This window comes from Coenobita brevimanus, chromosome 24 (genome assembly GCF_032717465.1).
Source record: "Coenobita brevimanus isolate Jiangsu-jjx chromosome 24, ASM3271746v2, whole genome shotgun sequence".
Lineage (NCBI taxonomy): Eukaryota > Metazoa > Arthropoda > Malacostraca > Decapoda > Coenobitidae > Coenobita > Coenobita brevimanus.
In genome coordinates, this window is record NC_136977.1 from 5,406,087 (window position 1) to 5,424,757 (window position 18,671).

Here is an 18,671-nt window from a genome sequence, read left to right on the forward strand (position 1 = left end):
TTATTGAGTGTGGTAAGGAAGGTATATGGAAGAATTATTATAAAGTAAGAGAGATATCAGAAGTCCTAGTGATTGATGAACAGGGTGGCCTTAGGAGTGGCAGAAGATGTGTGGATCAAGTATTTGCAGTGAGATAGATAGCAGAGAAGGCTTGTGAGAAGGACCATAAGGTGTTTATGGATCTGGAAAAAGCATACGACAAAGTAGACAGAAAGGGATAGTGGTAAGTTTTACGCATGTATTGTGTAGATGGTAAGCTGCTAAGTGCTATCAAGAGTTTTTATGATGGTAGCGAAGCATGTGTAAGGGGTAATGGGCATCTAAGTGAATGGTTCATGTTTGGTGTGGGTGTGTGACAGGGCTGTGTGATGTCCCCATGGTTGTTCAATATATATATGGATGGGGTAATGAGAGAAGTAAAAACATGAGTAATGGAGAGAGGGATGGCGTTGGTAATGAATAGTGACAGATGGAATCTCTCAAATTTGTTGTATGCTGATGCAGTACTGCTTGCAAGTACTGGACAAGAACTTGGTAGGCTAGTGCAGAGTTTTGCTGATGTCTGTGAGTGTCGGGCCTTGAGAGTAAATGTAGAGAAGAGTAAAGTGATGGTTATTGAGAGAGTAGGTGACTCCCAGTGTGATGTCACAGTGAATGGAGAGAGACTGGAATTGTTGAGACAGTTCAAATACTTGGGTACAATGATAGATAAAAAAAAAAAAAAGAGGAAAATGTACAAAAGAAGTTGAAAGTAGAATGACACAAGGAAGAAGAGTAGCTGGTGCAATGAAGGCCCTGATAAAAAACAGCTTGAGTGTTGCAGCTACACAAGGCTTACATGAGGCAGTGTTAGTGCCAACTTTAACATATGGATGTGAGACTATGGTGTGGCATGAAAATGAAAAGTCACGATTAAGAGCAGTGGAGATGGGATTGCTGAGGAATGTATGTGGAGTGAGGAAGTCGGTGGAAACCAGAATTGAAGAAAGTGTCCTGAGATGGTATGGTCAGGTGGAAAGAATGGATAACAATAAAGTGGTGAAAAAGGTATACCTGAGCGAATTTGAAGGAGAGAGGAGGCGAGGTAGGCCAAGGAGAAGATGGAGAGATATGGTGGATGAGTGTGAAGAAGAGAGGTTTGGAAGTCGGAGAGGCTAGGGAACTGACAAGAGATCGAGCTGGGTGGATGAATGTTGTGAGGAGAAGTGCATGATCAGGGATTTTGGCACCCCTTGTCAGCATGGCAGCGTCCGGATTGACTCAATGAGATATGTACATTTGTATGAAACTGTAGAATGTAGTGAATGTTTTTGGCATATCCGGCAGAGCCAGGATTCCAGGGGCTTGAATGGTGCGTGAATGGAAGTTTGGCCTATTTGGATTGGGCAAGTTTGTGCTGTCTACACACTGCTACTCCTCACCCTGCCCTTGGGTGGGAAAGGAGGTTCGGATGATGATGATGATTAAATGTGTGTGTGTGTGTGTGTGTGTTTGTGTGTGTGTGCGGGCGCATCAGTCATAGCCAAAACAACGAAGGATTATTCAATGAAACTAGGCAAAACGGGTGGAACTGGGTCACAGATGTGTCTGTTTCACTTTCATGTCAACTGAAATTTTCTGAGTGTTTTGGCCCTTAATTATTGTTCTTATTGGTGTTACATTACATGGATATGCAGTACATGTTGCAGGGCATTTCTGTGGAGTTTCATGCTCAAGTGGGAAAGAAGTTTCAAAGTAAATAAGTTCATGTGAGGAGCAGGTGTCTCTCCGTGGACAGAAATAGGTCCATGAATATGTTTATGTGGGAAAATAGGTTTGAGGGAAAAATAGGTCTAAGAAAGAACTTGTCCATGGATGAAAGAATAGATGGGTTTGTGGTTCACCCCTAGGGAATGTAAGCAGAGATGGCTCGTTTGCACTGAACTGGCATCAGTCAGCCTATTTGCTAGTGACTTCCTTAAAAGAAAAAGTTCTTTGTAAAACCCTTTAAATGTCATTGCCGCAACTCTTACCTCCCAGATGGGTGCTAAAATGCTACAATATCTGCTTTATATTATGTACAGTAATTTCTCACATAACACTATAGAGGTATTCTTAGAACCTAAAGTATTAAGTGAAAATGATAAGGTGAGGGTATGTCCAACAAAAAAGAAAATCTCAAATATAAAAATTAAAATCAAGGTTACATAAAAATATCTGCATCAAAGTGTGTTTGATGCTATGACTAGGTTTATCTGTATGTCTGTCTATCTTTCTACAGCCAGACACCATAATCTCGTAAGGGGTATCTGATGTCGAGTTAGTTGTTTTACGGGGTGGGGCACTAACCCTCTGCCAACCCACATGTTGAAACATATATAAGGAACACGTATGGGTTGGCTAGGTTACCAACCAGCCTTGTATATGGTTTCCTGGTTTACAGGAAACCATTTGACTTCCCACTCAAAGTAAAACCATCTGAAAATGAAAGAAGAGTAATAAAAAGTGACAAAAAAGATGGGAATTACAGAAAGAGAGGAGGACAGACACAGAAAACAAATGATAATGGTGAAAGATGAAGTAAGCAACACTCCATAAAGCAAGTGGATGATGTCTGCCACCACCTGCCACCTTCATTATTACGTAATGAATGTTAATGGTCTCTAAATAATTTTCTTTAAAGAGATATTATGAAATATCTGCTCTCATAAGCTATATCAACCATGACCCTTCAGTGCATAACTTCACTGCTTAATGCTGAAAAATGGTAGGTATGCGAACAAATGTTCCTATGTTTACATTTTATTTTATTGAGACTTCCTACTCATTTTTGTTAAGTTTTACAAAAACCATTTGTTGAGTTAAAAGTCTCCATTAACCTCCTAAACTGGGGAAAAAAAAAAAAATTAAAAGCAAAAACACAGTGTTCTTTGGGAAAAATATGTTAAGTGAAAGCATTTTAAACACTGAATTACTGCAGTGGTTAACCAACATCTATAACCAAACACCCAATTGAAGTTACTGTACTATATCATGCGAGAGTGAAGGTCCAAGAATGCCGGAAAATGAACATACAGAAAAGTTATACAGATAATGTCATTTTATTATCATTATTTTGCAAAATTCACCATATGATGTATATTAAGGGTAAAGTATTAACACACAGCACTGGCAGGATTACAGCAGAAGCTTCAATTATACTAAGCTTATCACCTTTTTGCTTGATAGAAAATTACAGCTTAATACTATTTACAGCTCTGACTTTTAGGATTACACTAATACAATCTTTAAAATTAAGAAGTGCTATAGGCAAAGAAGATTTTGTCCTTAAGAGAAAGTATTCAGACTATAATCTTTAATGGCACTAACTCCTGCCTTCTATCTTTTCCTTCCTCTAGATTACAGTACATCTTAACCAGGTAAACATCTGATGCACAGGGAATAGTACAAAAAATACCAATGACATTACAGTACTCAGTTTCAGTAAAGTTGAGTACAGTACCTTACTTTATACTAAACTGGAGTTACAGGTAACTACTGTTTATTCACTTTTCAGAAGTGAGATAAATTTTGCCCATAGATATATAGTTATCCAATCACAGCTTTGGTATACTTCAACAAAAAGTTCTTGGGTACATTTTTCACAATTTTGGTTGTAACTGCTGATATACTTCCCTCATATACAGTTCCCTACTAAGTACCATTATCATTTATGTCCACAGTAGTAAACTCTAAGTTGAACAAGGATTAGAAATGTTTGTTTAGAGTATGAATGAAAGAATAAAAATGCGCATTATCATCATTTAGGTCTTCTTTTACCAGGCAGCAGGCAGACTCTAAGCAAGCACTTTCTATCCTTCTTCAGTTTGGACATTATTACAGCAGGCACAAATGATAATGGTACACAACACAAGCAACAAGATAAGAGGGAAATTTACCACCACAAAACCAAAACTGTGGAAAATAACACCAAGAACTTTGTTAAATATTCCTAGCCTCTGACAGTACGAGTATTATGACACATCAGTGGGTAGTGCCTACCTTACCTCGGAAAATGATAAAATTTTATCTTTTTATGGGAGTGGGACTTGAAGGTGATAGATCATTTCACAGTTGTATATCTGTGCTAATACTGTATTGGATATACAGCCTCAGAGCTTTTTACCATATGCCAGGCTTCCTGTATTTTAAATTGCTCAGCTGAGAATCTTTTACTAAAAAAATGACCAGCACTGATAATTTCACAGCTGTATTTCTGTGCTAATACTGTATTGGATATAGGGTCTCAGAGCTTTTTACCATATGCCAGGCTTCCTGTACTTTAAGTTGCTCAGCTGAAAATCTTTTATTAAAAAATTACCAGCAAGGTATCTATTTATTTGCAAACATCCACAGGGATGGTGTGGGCTCTAGTATGGCTGAAATACCACAGGTACCATGCACTGTTCGTACCATCAGCACTTTGTACTGTTTGCTTCCATCCTAGCTCAAGTGCCATATCTGTCCACCACTGTTGCAGCTTTCCCTTTTTGTCTAGCATTTTGGAAACTTTATTCAAATGCTTTTTCCCACCTTGTGAGAAGCAGGTGAGAAGTAGCCTGCCTGGCACAGAAAAGCCTGTGTACACTCACTAATATGGCCCACCACAAATGGCTCCCCCACTCCTAACTCCTGAAGGGTCTGCTGAGCTCACCTGGACTTCAGCCTGCCCCTTGAGTCATTTCCCATTGCTTGTGTCTGCTGGGGAAACAAATGCTAGAAGTAGGTCCTCTATGTCTTCCTTCGTCACATCAAATACACTACACAACTCCTCACCCTCAATAAGAATCAATGTGATGCATCATGTTGTGCTCCAGGACTCCCTATCGTGATGCACTATACTGCAGTTGCTTATCCACTGTATAATTCCTTTAATTTTATTGATTCTTGGGGCTGACACACAGGGTACATCACATACTGCTTTAAAATTAGTCAAACTTGACATGAACCAATGTGATGAATCATGTAGCATTCAAGTGCGAAACTATACTCCATTTCACCACGTCTGGCACTATATCAGTGATGTCGTCAACACCTGTAGAATAATTGATAAGGGTCCTCAGTACTGCATATACCTTTTTGTATTGTCTTTACATTGGCTCTCAAGGTAACAGAGTTTCACCTAGTGCAGAGGATTTACGTCAACACTACAGGTGTTGACATCGTGCATGGTCCCAAACTTAGTGAAATGGAGTATCGTCTCAATATAAGCCAATCCGATACATCATATAGCACTCGAGCGGTACACAACTAGTCTCAATATGAGCCAGTGTGACAAGTCATGTAGGACTCCTATAAAAACCGATTGTTTTCTCATCTTGACAAATTTTTTACTTTCTCTTTGACTTTAAACATTTCTGGCCCTCTGACACCTTTTGACGAGACATTTTCTACTTGAAGGCACCACCACATATGGTATGTTACTGACACCTAACTCTGGCCTCCAGTACTAGTGACATCGCACATCACGACATGAGTTACTCAGAGGTACATAGCAGTCTGCACATAGGTAACATGATGTTCACTTTTGTTCTGGCTTGAATTCTACTGTAGAGAAGAATTTGGCTTTTCTAGGCCATCATGCAGGGATGTCCTTTGACAGAATAAACCTTTTGTAAAATAACCACATTTCCTTTCTCATCATCATCCCTTTAGGCAAACACAAAGTTTACCAAACAAGCATGGCACACCAACCTCTGCCACTCATACACACACTTAGTAGTTTTAATACCAGGGTGGGTATTGAAACTAACTCATGGCCAGGTCTCTTGGTTATTTCACTGTTGAATGCATGAATGATAATGGCCACCAGGCACTTGAATTCTGCATGAGCCATGTCTTGAAACTATGCTTCACCAGATTCTCACATCCTTGGTTATTGCAGTAACATCTGCTAGACCACAGCATTACCAAACAAGTCCATTCTCAGAATGTCCTTCATCTTCAGTCTTAACAAAGTGCTGATAGCAAGCAAACTGACCAAACCATCACTCAGTCACTTAAGGATACCACAGCAACACCACTCAAAGTTCTTGACTAAATTGAAATAATCTGCTGCAACCACTCAGGATGCAGCTAAATGTCAGCTTTTTTTGGAACGACTTCACAGGATGAAAGATTCATTTAGAGAAATGTGACAATCTTCTGTGATAACTTGATGGAAAATGTCTACAAGTCTGCACTCTCAAGCTTTGGAACATGTACTCCAGCATGACTGCTCCATTGACCGACATCATAACTCCATCTCGAAAACGGCAGCGCGCCAGCAATAAAATGCTCACCCAACCTGATCCGCTGTGATGAAGTATCGCAATGCCAGAAATGCACTTCAGAGCATTACTCGTGCTGTGCAAATGATTACTGATTGTAGCTATGCTCTGAAATCCAAGTGGCCTCTGACACTGGTGACATGGATGTATGAGGGCATGTGAAGTGCAACAGGACCATCAATTACCAAAGCAGTGGTGCTAAAGTCTAGAGCTGGTTAGATCCTCAATGAATGCAACAAATAGATGGAAAGATAACAAAAACACTAGTTCGGTTTAAATGCCACCCAGAACGTGGCTTTTTGCTCCATACCCCAGATCCCTACCGGGAATGAGTTGGACCAGCCATCCTCAAGCAGATACATAGAAAAGGTGATCAACAGCATGCCAAATGGGAAGTCACCTGGCAATGACAGCATCCAGCTGAGGTTCTCAAAAAGAAGGATGTCCTTCTACCTTAGCTATACAAACTCCTGCAACTTATTCAACAAGAAGCCCCTCAAGTCATGTGGGATGCAATCCTCATGACGCTGTACAAGAACAAAGTAGACCACTGTAACCACAACTATCATGCTATCTCCTTGCTCAACTCGGTGTGTAAGGTGTTTGCCAGGGCCATCTAGAAAAGCCTAATTCTTTGTTGAGCAGACTCATCTTAAAAAACAAAGTGGATTTCTTGTCAACAGATTAATCATGATATGACTTCTCCATTTGTCAGCTGCAAGAGAAATACTGAGAGCAGGGCTGTCCCTTCTACCTGTTTTTTTTTAACCTGACTAAGGCCTTTGAAGCAGTCAACAAGGAAGTTCTCTTCAAATGTCTCAGCTTGAATGGGTGCCCATGAAAGTTTATCTGGTCCTTCCACAACATGAAAGCTTCTGTTTGGTTTGTTGAGACGACAACCTTAAAAGTCTATACAAACATGTTTGTGTTCTCACACTAAACCTTTTCTACATTTTCTTTTCACTACTGATACATGTTTCCAAGGGACCTGGAGATGGATATTTAAATCCAAACACATTGCACTGGTTGTCTCTTTACCTTACATCTACATGCCCAAATCTAAAGTGTGCTGGAAGACCATCAGACAACTGTTTGCAGATGATACTGGATTTGTTGTCCACTATGAGGTGGCTCTTCAGCTGTTGTCCTAATTCTTTCATGTCTGTGAAAATTTCAGACTTAACATCAGCTTAAAGAAAACTGTATTCATGATATATAATCTAATCCAAACAGCCCTTAATCAAAGTAAGGCAACAGATGAGTTCTGTTTTGTTTGTTCAGTGGTGACAAGAAATGAGACTTGACACTAAATGCCAACCAAGACACCAAAACTGGTAAAACCTCGATGACCTTGGTAAGTCAACACAGAAGGTATGGTATAACAAGACACTGACACTTGTTACCATAGTCCAAGAACGCAAGGTATGTATTCTGTCCACATGACTGCGTTGAAGTGAAAACTGTCCTGCCTATGTCCCTCAGGAAAATGTCTGAAGCCATCCACATGCAGTTCTTGTGAAAGATTCTTGGGGTGTCTTGGAAGGAGAAGGTCTCCAACCACAATATCCTTACTCATTTTGATCTACCAACATTACAAGTCTTCCTGTGCCAGACAAAAGCTCACTGTTCTGGTCACATCAGCCACATGGAGGAAAATCAACAAAAGACTTCACTTGACTACCCTTTTTGCAAGTGTCCATTGAACAAAGCAATGGATGAGAGAGACAGAAGAGAGTGAGAATCATCCATTACTTTATTCAATGGACACTTGCAAAAAAGGTAGTCAAGTGAATCCTTTCTCGACCAATAATGACAACTGGAAGAACCTTGCTGCCAAGAGGGGGGAAGTGGCAGTCTTCTGCTTTTGTGTGTCTGTGGGGGGGAACCAAGTGGCAAATCCCAGCCCCGTCTAGTTTTGCGAGTGAAGTGTAGAAGAGGCTGTCACTCACAGGAAGGCTTGACAGAATTACACAAGTGTACACAACAAGCAATGCACATCACTGTCAGTTACAACAGAATACATGCACAGACAGGGAGAACAGAGGTACTCCCCATAATATAATTTTCAGACTTCATCCCTGGACACACTCAAGACTTTTAGGGTCTTCACACCTAAAGTTATATAACTTTATATACTTTCATTAGTGGCAGAAGTAATCTGACAAGGCCTACATCCTTCTTCATTAACCACCACAGGACTAACATGAGCCTTCCTGGAAATCTTTTACTAGGTTCTTACAAGCCAAAGATTTTCCGAATGTCTCCTCAGTTATCCCCGGATTTCCTAAAAGACTTATTCTTTGTTTGAAAATCCTATCCTGGAGCTGTTTTCGACTTGCAATCTAAAGCATCAGGAGTTGTGTCAGCTCAAATGGTAATGTACTTATCTCATGATGTGTGAGCCTTGAGTCTTGAGTTTAAACCCAACACACAGAGGACATGGGCACTGGTAGTATGCATATTCATTTGCTTGCATACATGCACACTTCTGGTTCTAAAAATGGCATATACAGATGTAAACACAACCATTAGAACACTGGTTTTCACATGCATCATTCTTCCTTGAGGCACTCCTTCCCCATTCATACCTCAACATAGGGAAGAAGTACTATGGGTATATTCCTCCCTCCAATGAGGGAGTCTGGTCATGCAATGGATCTAATATATGGTCTGATAAAGGACCCACATTTCTGGGTCTTAATATTTTTATCCCAGAAGTGTCAAATAAAATCCGTCTTCACCTCCCACTCCCACCCCTTAATGATCCCGCTATGAGGTCATGAACAATTACCCAATTTCCCTCCTAACTATTCAGTGACCTAAGGATTCTGGACCCTGTATAAACTCCATTCCTTATAGTCCTAGCCTAGAAAGCAAAGGTTTCAGAACTGACAGCAATGACCAAATGCAAGACTTTAACTGAGTTCTCTCCTTACAATCTTGGTACTGCGAGTTGTTCCAACTCAAACCTTGGAGGATTACTTTAACTGAGTTCTCTCCTTACAATCTTGGTGCTGTGAGTTGTTCCAACTCAAACCTTGGAGGATTATCCAGATCTAATTTAATTCTAGGTACCTATCACTGTCTCTAGGTCAGACATTTTAATTTTGCAAATCAGTGAAACTCAGCTAATTCTAATGCTCAACGGAATTAGATCAAATTATGAGAAACCTTTTTCTTCAGTCCAGACTTTAAAAGATTTTGATCAGTGACAGAGCCAACAAACAGACCTTGCTTCCATTCCTACTGTCCATGAGGTTAGAACAGTTGCTGCTCCAGTTTACCTCCAGATCATTTTTCAATTAGTGTAATCAGGCAAGGTCTGTGGGATACACTCACTACCTTCTTTAAGTTACATTTACAATCTGGAATCTCAAATTCCACCTGTGACAACAGGGCTCATTCCATACTGTTCAGTGCTATACCATTGTTGGCTTGTTTTCACCTATGAGAACTGATCCAATCCACAGCTTGAATACTTATGTGTGAGTGCATGAAATTTGAGGGGCCTTTGTTATACGACATGAGGCACCTTCGTTAACAGTTAAACTGACCCTCCAGACTGATTACACTTTGTCATTAACTATGCTGAACAGGACTACATATCTCTATCAGATTAAAACAAACATGCTACAGATAAGAGGTGGATGGTTACCATAGCTTCTGAAAGGTTCTACCGTGGGAATGGTGTGTGGCAAAAAGCCTGATCAGATGGTCTTGCACAACACTTCCAAGCTAGGAACTCAACCATATTTACACAAAGTTTGGGCTGAGACTATTGTACATAACTACATATCTCTTCTACAAAACTATAATCTGTTCCCTGGTGTTGGGGGTTGAATGGACTCATCAGCACTGGCTGAACTGCTGACTACAATGAAAAACTCCAGATTCAAACTCTGAGGTCCCACACAGGTTTGGCAATTGGGTAGTAAACATACAAGTGTTGCAAATGTGGCTTCCATCCAGGAATCAAACCTCCACATTTCTTCCTGCACCTCGCTGTCACAAAGCGCTGTCAACTGCAAGGGTGCATCAGTTCACTGCACAGGATGGCTTTGCAGGGGTGGTTGCTTGTCTGTGGCTGATGGGTCTGCTTGGTCAGACAGACCAAGGATGATTAACAACAGCAAAAACAACAACAATACTGATGATCCTGGTGCTACATGACACCCACTGTCACTGTCAACTTTAAATAACAAGCACTCAAGGACATGACCTTATTCTGGGTTTAACAGATGGCCATAGAGGAAGGCCAACCATGTTTCCTATATAGCTTTCTGTTACTTTACCCAGATGTTTACCTGGGGCATATTCATTCTTGGCTGGAAATCTAATTATCCCCTCCATAATAAGTTTACCAGAAGGCCACATTCATCAAAGAAGCACATAACACCATCCCTGAAGAGGTTTATGAATAAATGCCTCACCAGTGACTTTTCACTTAAGATTCCCTTCTCTGTTGCATGATTTAAAGTGCATGAAGCCTCCTCACAAGCACATGCCTTGCCAGAGATTTTTCATGGAAGATTCTCTTCCCTAACATGCTTTCTAAAGTACAGGAAGCTCATTCTAGGCCTACCATAGGATACATATAACTCTTAGACACAACACCCATCAAGCCAGCAAATAGGTTCTATCCTAAAAACTGTTCAATTTGTTAAGTGAAAGGAAATGGACTAAACACAGTATTAGTCATGGTAATAATGTGGGATATGGTTATGTGGATATTTCATTAAAGTCAACTAATGAAGAGTCTAGTTTCCACACAACACATCACACTTCGTATCATCTAACAGGCAGATCACATAACAGTGGGTAGCTTGTAAATATACTGAGAGCTATTTGTAAGTACACTGCCAAAACAATTTCGCAACCAAATAATATGCACTAAAAACAGCGCAAAAGTAAAACAAAAGCAAAAAGCTAACTCAAGATTTAGTGTCAACTCATTACTAGATGCCTGTTCAAGGAATGTTATGATATTAAATTTTGGCAAGTTGAAATGCATGTACTTCTTACCTGTACAGGGAGAACTAGCAGGCATGGGGTTGGCAAAATATATGAAATATATTTAATGTGCATACTGCTGGGTATGTTCATTCATAGTACAATAGCAAAGTTAATAAACAAGCAGCATGCATACCAAGAGCATAAATTTGGAAAAATCTTGTTAATATGATTCAAACTGGTTGTATGTACAGTGAAAGCCCAATTATCCAGGTTTTGGTACATCCAGGCCATGACTGAATGGTTCAGTGATACGGTAATACATAAAATTACCTGTGCGATAGCTCCAGTTAAAACAGCAATCACCTGGTTGTTAGCAAGCCAGCCAGGGGTAGACGAGCACGAGTCTAACTCCAACCCACGCCTCCTGCTCACAACTCAATCACAGAGGTGGTGGGGTGGTGTTTGGTGAGGTGACTGATAACCTAACCTAACCTAACCTAGCTTTAACTACCTAATAATTTAATTTACCCTAATCTAACCTAACCTAACAAGGACTAGTTAGGAAACTGGGAAACGAAATTCACCTTTGAGTATGTTAAGTAAGTTTCTTCCACAATGCCGCAAATAATCGCATGTACAGCTTAAGGAACGTGATGATAATGGAAACCTTTCAACATGAGAAGGTATTTTACCACCCTTAAACTAGTCAGAAAAATACAGAAAACAAACTAGAGGCATATGAATTGAAATGGTATGGTCTTTAGGCTGTATGCTTAGATGAAAATTTATGGGTTTCACAATTTTAAAGGATGAAATGGAACAGTAATGTTTGGTAATAAAAAAAAAATTACTCTTTCATCCCACGTATTCTTGTAAGTCAGCATTCGCTTCCTCATTCTTCGTTCGATATCACACTTCCCAACACATTTTGTAACGAATGAGCACACATTTACTTCTGCTCCTTGGAGTTAAGTGTACATTTACTGCTCATTCTTTTGTTCATTCTTATAAGTATGTGTGAAAGAGAGAGTACTGATACAAACAATATTGTATGCCATTAACCCCTTCATAGCTGCCAGCCTTGAACAACGCTTTACTGTTCCAGTGTCAGTGATGAATAAAGACAAGCTATAAAAAACTGCGAACAATTATGGGAAGAGAACGAAGGTCATTGGTATGTTTACACAACCCTACTCTACCATCCCAAGCAGTCAGGCGGTCACTTCATTCCAGATGTTTTTGCTCATTTGTTTACATGCTAATGTAACATGTGCCCTAATTTTATTAATTCTTTCACGAATCATTAAAAGTCACAGGATGGGTTGAGGGGGGAGGAGCCAGGTGTGCCAGATGAGTCTTGTCACATCTGTAAGAAAATGAAAGATTATAGAACTTTGAAAAATGGTCCCTAAGCCAGCCACGGAAGCACGCAAATTTCTGAACTCACGGCCATTGAGGGGGCTAAGTATACGCTTTACTGTAAGCAGTAGAAGCACCTTACCAAATCAGTTTTTCCTGACAGTCTGTATTATTTTTCTGATTATTTCTGGGTTGGTAAATAAACGTTTCCTGTTCAATCTGTTTCCCTGCTGTTTTTTGATGTTCTGCTGTGACAACTCTTGATGTGCTAATGTAATGGTGAAAGGGTCTGTTCTTTTAGGTGTTTAACCAAACCTGGCCTAACCTAGCTTAACTGTACCTAATAAATTAACCTGACCTAACCTCCAGTTTGGAAACTGGGAAACAAAATCCACCTTCGAGTACACTGCCTTGGAAACAATCGTTGGTACGGCTTAAGGAATGTGACGATAATAAGAGGGAGGTAATTTTTCAGCAGGAAAAAGTAATTTACCAAAAAGGAAATCATCATCATGATCATCATCTGGACCTCCTTTCCCACCCCAGGGCAGGGTAAGGAGTAGCAATGTCCAGACAGCCCAAATTTGCCCAATTCAATGGGCCACGCTTCCATTCGCTCACCATTCAAGCCCCCGGAATCCTGGCTCTATCTGATATGCCAAAAACCATGTTCTGCAGCTTCACATACACGTATCCGATACACTCAATCCAGACGCTGTCACATTATAACGGGGTGCCATATCCCTGATCATGTGCTTCTCCTCACAGTATTCATCCAGCTAGCTCGATCTCTTGTCAGTCCTCTAGCCTCACCGACCTCCAAACCTCTCTTCCTCACACATTCATCCACCATACCCCCCCATCTTCTCCTTGGCCTACCTCGCCTCCTCCTTCCTTCAAATTCGTTCAGATATACCTTTTTCACCACTCTATTGTCATCTATTCTCTCCATATGACCATACCATCTCAGTACACTCTTTTCAATTCTGGTGTCCACAGACTTCCTCACATCACATTTTTCGTGAATCACAATATTTCGTATCCTATCCACTCTCTTTACTCCATTTACTTTCCTTAGCAGCCACAGACTTCCTCACTCCACATCTTTCATGAATCACAATATTTTGTATCCTATCCACTCTCTGTACTCCATTTACATTCCTCAGCAGCCCCATCTCCACTGCTTTCACTCTGGACTTCATTTTCATGCCACACCATAGTCTCATATCCATATGTTAAAGTTGGCACTAATACTCCTTCATGTAAGCCTCGTGCAGCTGCAATACTCAAGCCTCTGTTTCTTAACAAAGCCTTCATTGCACCAGCTAATTTCCTTCCTTGTGTCACTGTACTTTCCACTTCTTTTGCACATTTTCCTCTCTCTTCTATCACTGTACCCAGGTATTTGAACTCTCTCACCAATTCCAGTCTCTCTCCACTCACTGTAACATCACACTGGGAGTCCTCTTCTCTCTCAATAACCATCACTTTACTCTCTTCTACATTTACTTTCAAGGCACGACACTCACAGATATCAGAAAAACTCTGCAGTAGTCTACCAAGTTCTTGTCCAGTATTTGCGAGCAGTACTGCATCATCTGCATACGAGAACAATATATTCGAGATATTCTATCCATCACCATTCATTATCAACGCCATCCCCTTCTCCATTACTCATGTTTTTACTTATCACCCCATCCATGCATATATTGAACAACCATGAGGACACCATACAACCTTCTCGCACGCCCACACCAATCGTGAACCATTCACTTAGATGCCCATTAACCCTTACACATGCTTCACTACAATCATAAAAACTCACGATGGCACCTAGCAGCTTACCACCTACACCATACATGCGCAAAACCTTCCACAGTCCTTTTCTGTCTACTCTGTCATATGCTTTTCCAGATCCATAAATGCCATAAACACCTTACAGTCCTTCTCACATGCCTTCTCTGCTATCTGTCTCACTGCAAATATTTGATTCACACATCCTCTGCCACTCCTACAGCCACTCTGTTCATCACTCACTTGGACTTCTGATATCTCTCTTACTTTCTCTATAATAATTCTTCCAGATACCTTCCCTACCACACTCAATACATTTATCTTACGATAATTCTTGCACTCACTCCGCTCACCTTTATTTTTGTAAAGGTGTACAATCACAGCCTTTTTCCACTCTGCTGGCATGGTTTCACTCATCCATGCTTTCTTGCATATCTCCAACAAGCACTTCATTCCGCTCTCTCCACTACACTTAATCCTCTCTCCATACACGCCACCAACCCCAGCTGCTTTCCCAATTTTCAGCTGCTTCACAGTGCTCTTCACCTGTGCAAGTGTCTCATTTCCTGGCATTGCATTCCTTCTCTGCACTCCCCCAAACCAATCATGTTTACAGTGGCTCTGCTCTTTCTATTCCCATTCATCAGGCTTTCAAAATATTCGTTCCATCTGGTCTTTACTTCATCCCCATGGGTTAATAACCCACTACCTACATCCTTCACACTTTCACATTTCTTTCCGCTTTCACTTCTACATTTCTGCACCTCTTTCAAGAATACATATTTTCAGAGTAGTTTGCATTCATTTTTCTTCCTAGATCATCATTTACCGCCTTGTTTTTCCTCTTCACTAGTCTCTTTACGTGCTTCTTGAACTCAAAATATTCAGTTCTTATTTCAACTAAACCCCTGTCTTGTAACTGCTCTAGCCACTTCCTCTTTTCCTCCACTGCTTTCTTAATCTCTTCATCCCACCATGCTGTACCTTTCTTCTTTGTTGTTACTCTTGCCACACCACACACCACTTTAGCATTTCTAACTAAGCAATCCCTAGATGCATTCCACAGGTTGTCCAGATCCATTCCAATTCACTGATTCCAACTCTTCCCCTACTTTGTTCCTGTATTCATCTGCCATTTCTTTGATCCTCATATTCTTGACTTTCAGTATTTCTCCCTGACTGCTCCTCCCTCTCCTGGTCCACCTCACTCTTTTCAGCTTGATCTTGCATACCGCAATCATACAATCTGACAGACCTCCACATCGTCCTCTCACGGCCCTCGTATCAGTAACCATTCCCAGCGTCGACCTCTCTATGAACACGTAATCAATCACGCTCCATTCAACACGATCCCCAGTTCCTCTATACCATGTACAGTATATTTATGTCACCTTTGTGTCTGAAATATGAGTAACAAATGTACAACCTCCTTTCCTGACATATATCCTTCAGTCGCTTCCCACTATCATTGTCTCTTGGTACTTTATTACAACCCATTTTATCCTCAGGACCAGTGCCTAATCTTCCATTCATATCGCCCATTACAATCACTTTATAGCTCCCAGGCATTTCTCCCACTGCTTCATCCAGCTCATCCCAAAACCTGTCTTTCTCTCTCTCACTCCTGTCCTCACACGGTGCATAAGCTACAATCAATACTCAGAAAAAATACAGAAAAAGCTGGAGGAATATGAATTGAGTCTGTAAGGTCTTTCTGCTGCTTAAAAGGTTCATTGACCAGTAAATAAATCAGTCTAACAGTACTTGTGTTTTGTTTCCGTCGGGTTAATCGTGATTTCAGACTATTCAGGCACCCCTTCACACCATATAGCCTGGATAATCAGGCTATCTCTGTACTGTACAACTTAACTACAGCTTGGGTCCTCTGTTATATATTACATGAAAAACAAAGTACTTCAGACATTACTACTTCATTATCCTCAGTGCTTACATATTAATTCCATAGGTTTTGACTTCACTTCTGAGTCACAACCAAGATCTATATTACCCAGATCCTGAAGGACAGAACAAATACACAGCCAGTAGTCACTCCCAGTAAAAAGACATGACTAGCTGCCTAACTGTCTGGGAGAAAACTATTTTGCATGAATAAACTTAAGTGTTCACTATCATAAATAAATTATATGCATACAAATCTGAAATCATAAGAAGGTGAAAGGATAAACAAAATATTAGCTATAAAATTACACAAAAGCACAGTTTAGACTAAAGTAATGATAAAGAAAATGGAATACAAAATGCAAAACCAAATGTCTTCATACATTCTTTTTCATATTCATTTTTTACATAAATAATGGGAACAGGAATATCAACTTTCAATGAAAATAGTTAGGATGAAAGACAGCTTGATAAAGTGTTGCTTGAAGGAACACGATGGGAAATTTAACCCTTAAAAGACAGGTGTCCGCATGTGCAGTCCATGAGTACTAGTGACAAAGAGACAGGTGTCCATGTATGCAGTCCCACCATTTTTCAAAGTAGCACAGGTATGGAGGCAGATTCTCATGATCTATGGAGGAGTATTTTTTTCTTTTTTTTAAACATCAAGACCCCTTTTTTCTATAAGGGCTAAGGCATTGCCCCTGGGTAGAGGACTTTGGTTTTGGAGCGTGTAGCACTTTATGATCGGATGCCCTTCCTGATGTCTTCCAATGACCCATGGGTGGACTTGAACCTCTGACCTTTCAGTCCGAGCACTCTAACCCACTGAGCCATGGCAATAACAAACCCTCCCCAACACCCCCCCCCACCATATCGCACCAGCAAAACCAGCGACACACTCAGTATTTGTCCAGAATTGTGACCGAGAATATGTCGCACTCTACACCCGTCTTTAGGGGGTTAATACCATCTGGAGGAGGAAAAAATAAATAATAAATAAAATAAAAAATAATAATAATTAAAGCATGTAGAGAAACAGGTCAACACTGCTGCCCATGACTGTACACCAATAAGTAAGTTTGGCTGCATAGGAAATTACATCTGCATACACCATTCTTTTCTCCTGTTCCTAATCAGCTACATCTACACACAAACTTCTATATGGAAATTACACTTACACTGTTATATGGCATTAACAATACGAACTCATCCATCCATCCATCCATCATCCAATCCTACGTTGCCCCATGAGGAACGTAGGAGCCCGGGGCTAGGCAGTTGGTCCTGACATTTAAGATGAGAGTGACCAACCTTACTCATCCCTAAGTGGCATTACGTGAGCAATAAACCCCAACCACCCCTTGGATACAAACCTTCACCGGCTCAATCCGATTGGAGCACAATAATTACCCACTAAACCACCAGGCGCCAAAATTGGGTTAGATGGTTACCACCCAGCGTAGTAAATAGTTTCCTGGTGTATAGGAAATCATTTGGCTTGTCACTCAGTGTAGAGTCACCCATAGGCAGAAGGAAAAGGAAAGAATGAAGGAACGAAAGACAGAAGAGGGAGTGTAAAGTCACCCGTAGGCAGAAGGACGAGGAAAGAATGAAGGAAAGAAAGACAGAAGAAGATGGAAGGAAAGAAGGATAGGTAGTAAACACATTATTAATACAATTTATGAAAAAATGGTAATAAAATTTGGTATAAAACAATAAACAGTGGAACCAGATAAAATACAAATGAATTTAAATAATTTCACTAATCCTGCTGATATATTTTGTGTCTTACCATTACTACAGCATATCAAAATGAATGCTATTGTATTCTGCAGTTCAAACTCTTAACTCATGTTTCCTGAAGGAATGGTAATTTACATACAACAGTGATACTGCACATGAAATGTATGTTTGGGAAAAATTGATATACAATACTAAATACCTACAATTCTGTTCAACATGATAATAGCACTCATTTGAAAAAATATACTGTATGTATGAAGGCTTCCCACATGTCAAAATACATAAGCAATTATATAGCTCAGAAAGCCAGTATCTTATTAAAAAGTTTGTGACTAAACATAATTGGGTCAATAATGATGAGTGAACAAGAGTAAAGGAAGGCATGAAGCTAATTCAGTGATATCATTTCACTGTTTTATCAGAAAACTAGCTTTGTGACCAATTTAAATTTAAAAGATGAAATTTTACAAAATTACTGCACAAACATTTTCCATTAACAACTTAAAATGATGGGACAAAATTTCATCTGTCTTCTCATCCTAAAAATGTAGTTTCAAGAAAGGGCCAATACTGAGATGAAAAGGCTTAAAAAATAGAGAGTATCAAGACTAATAAAGCAATAACTTGACTCTG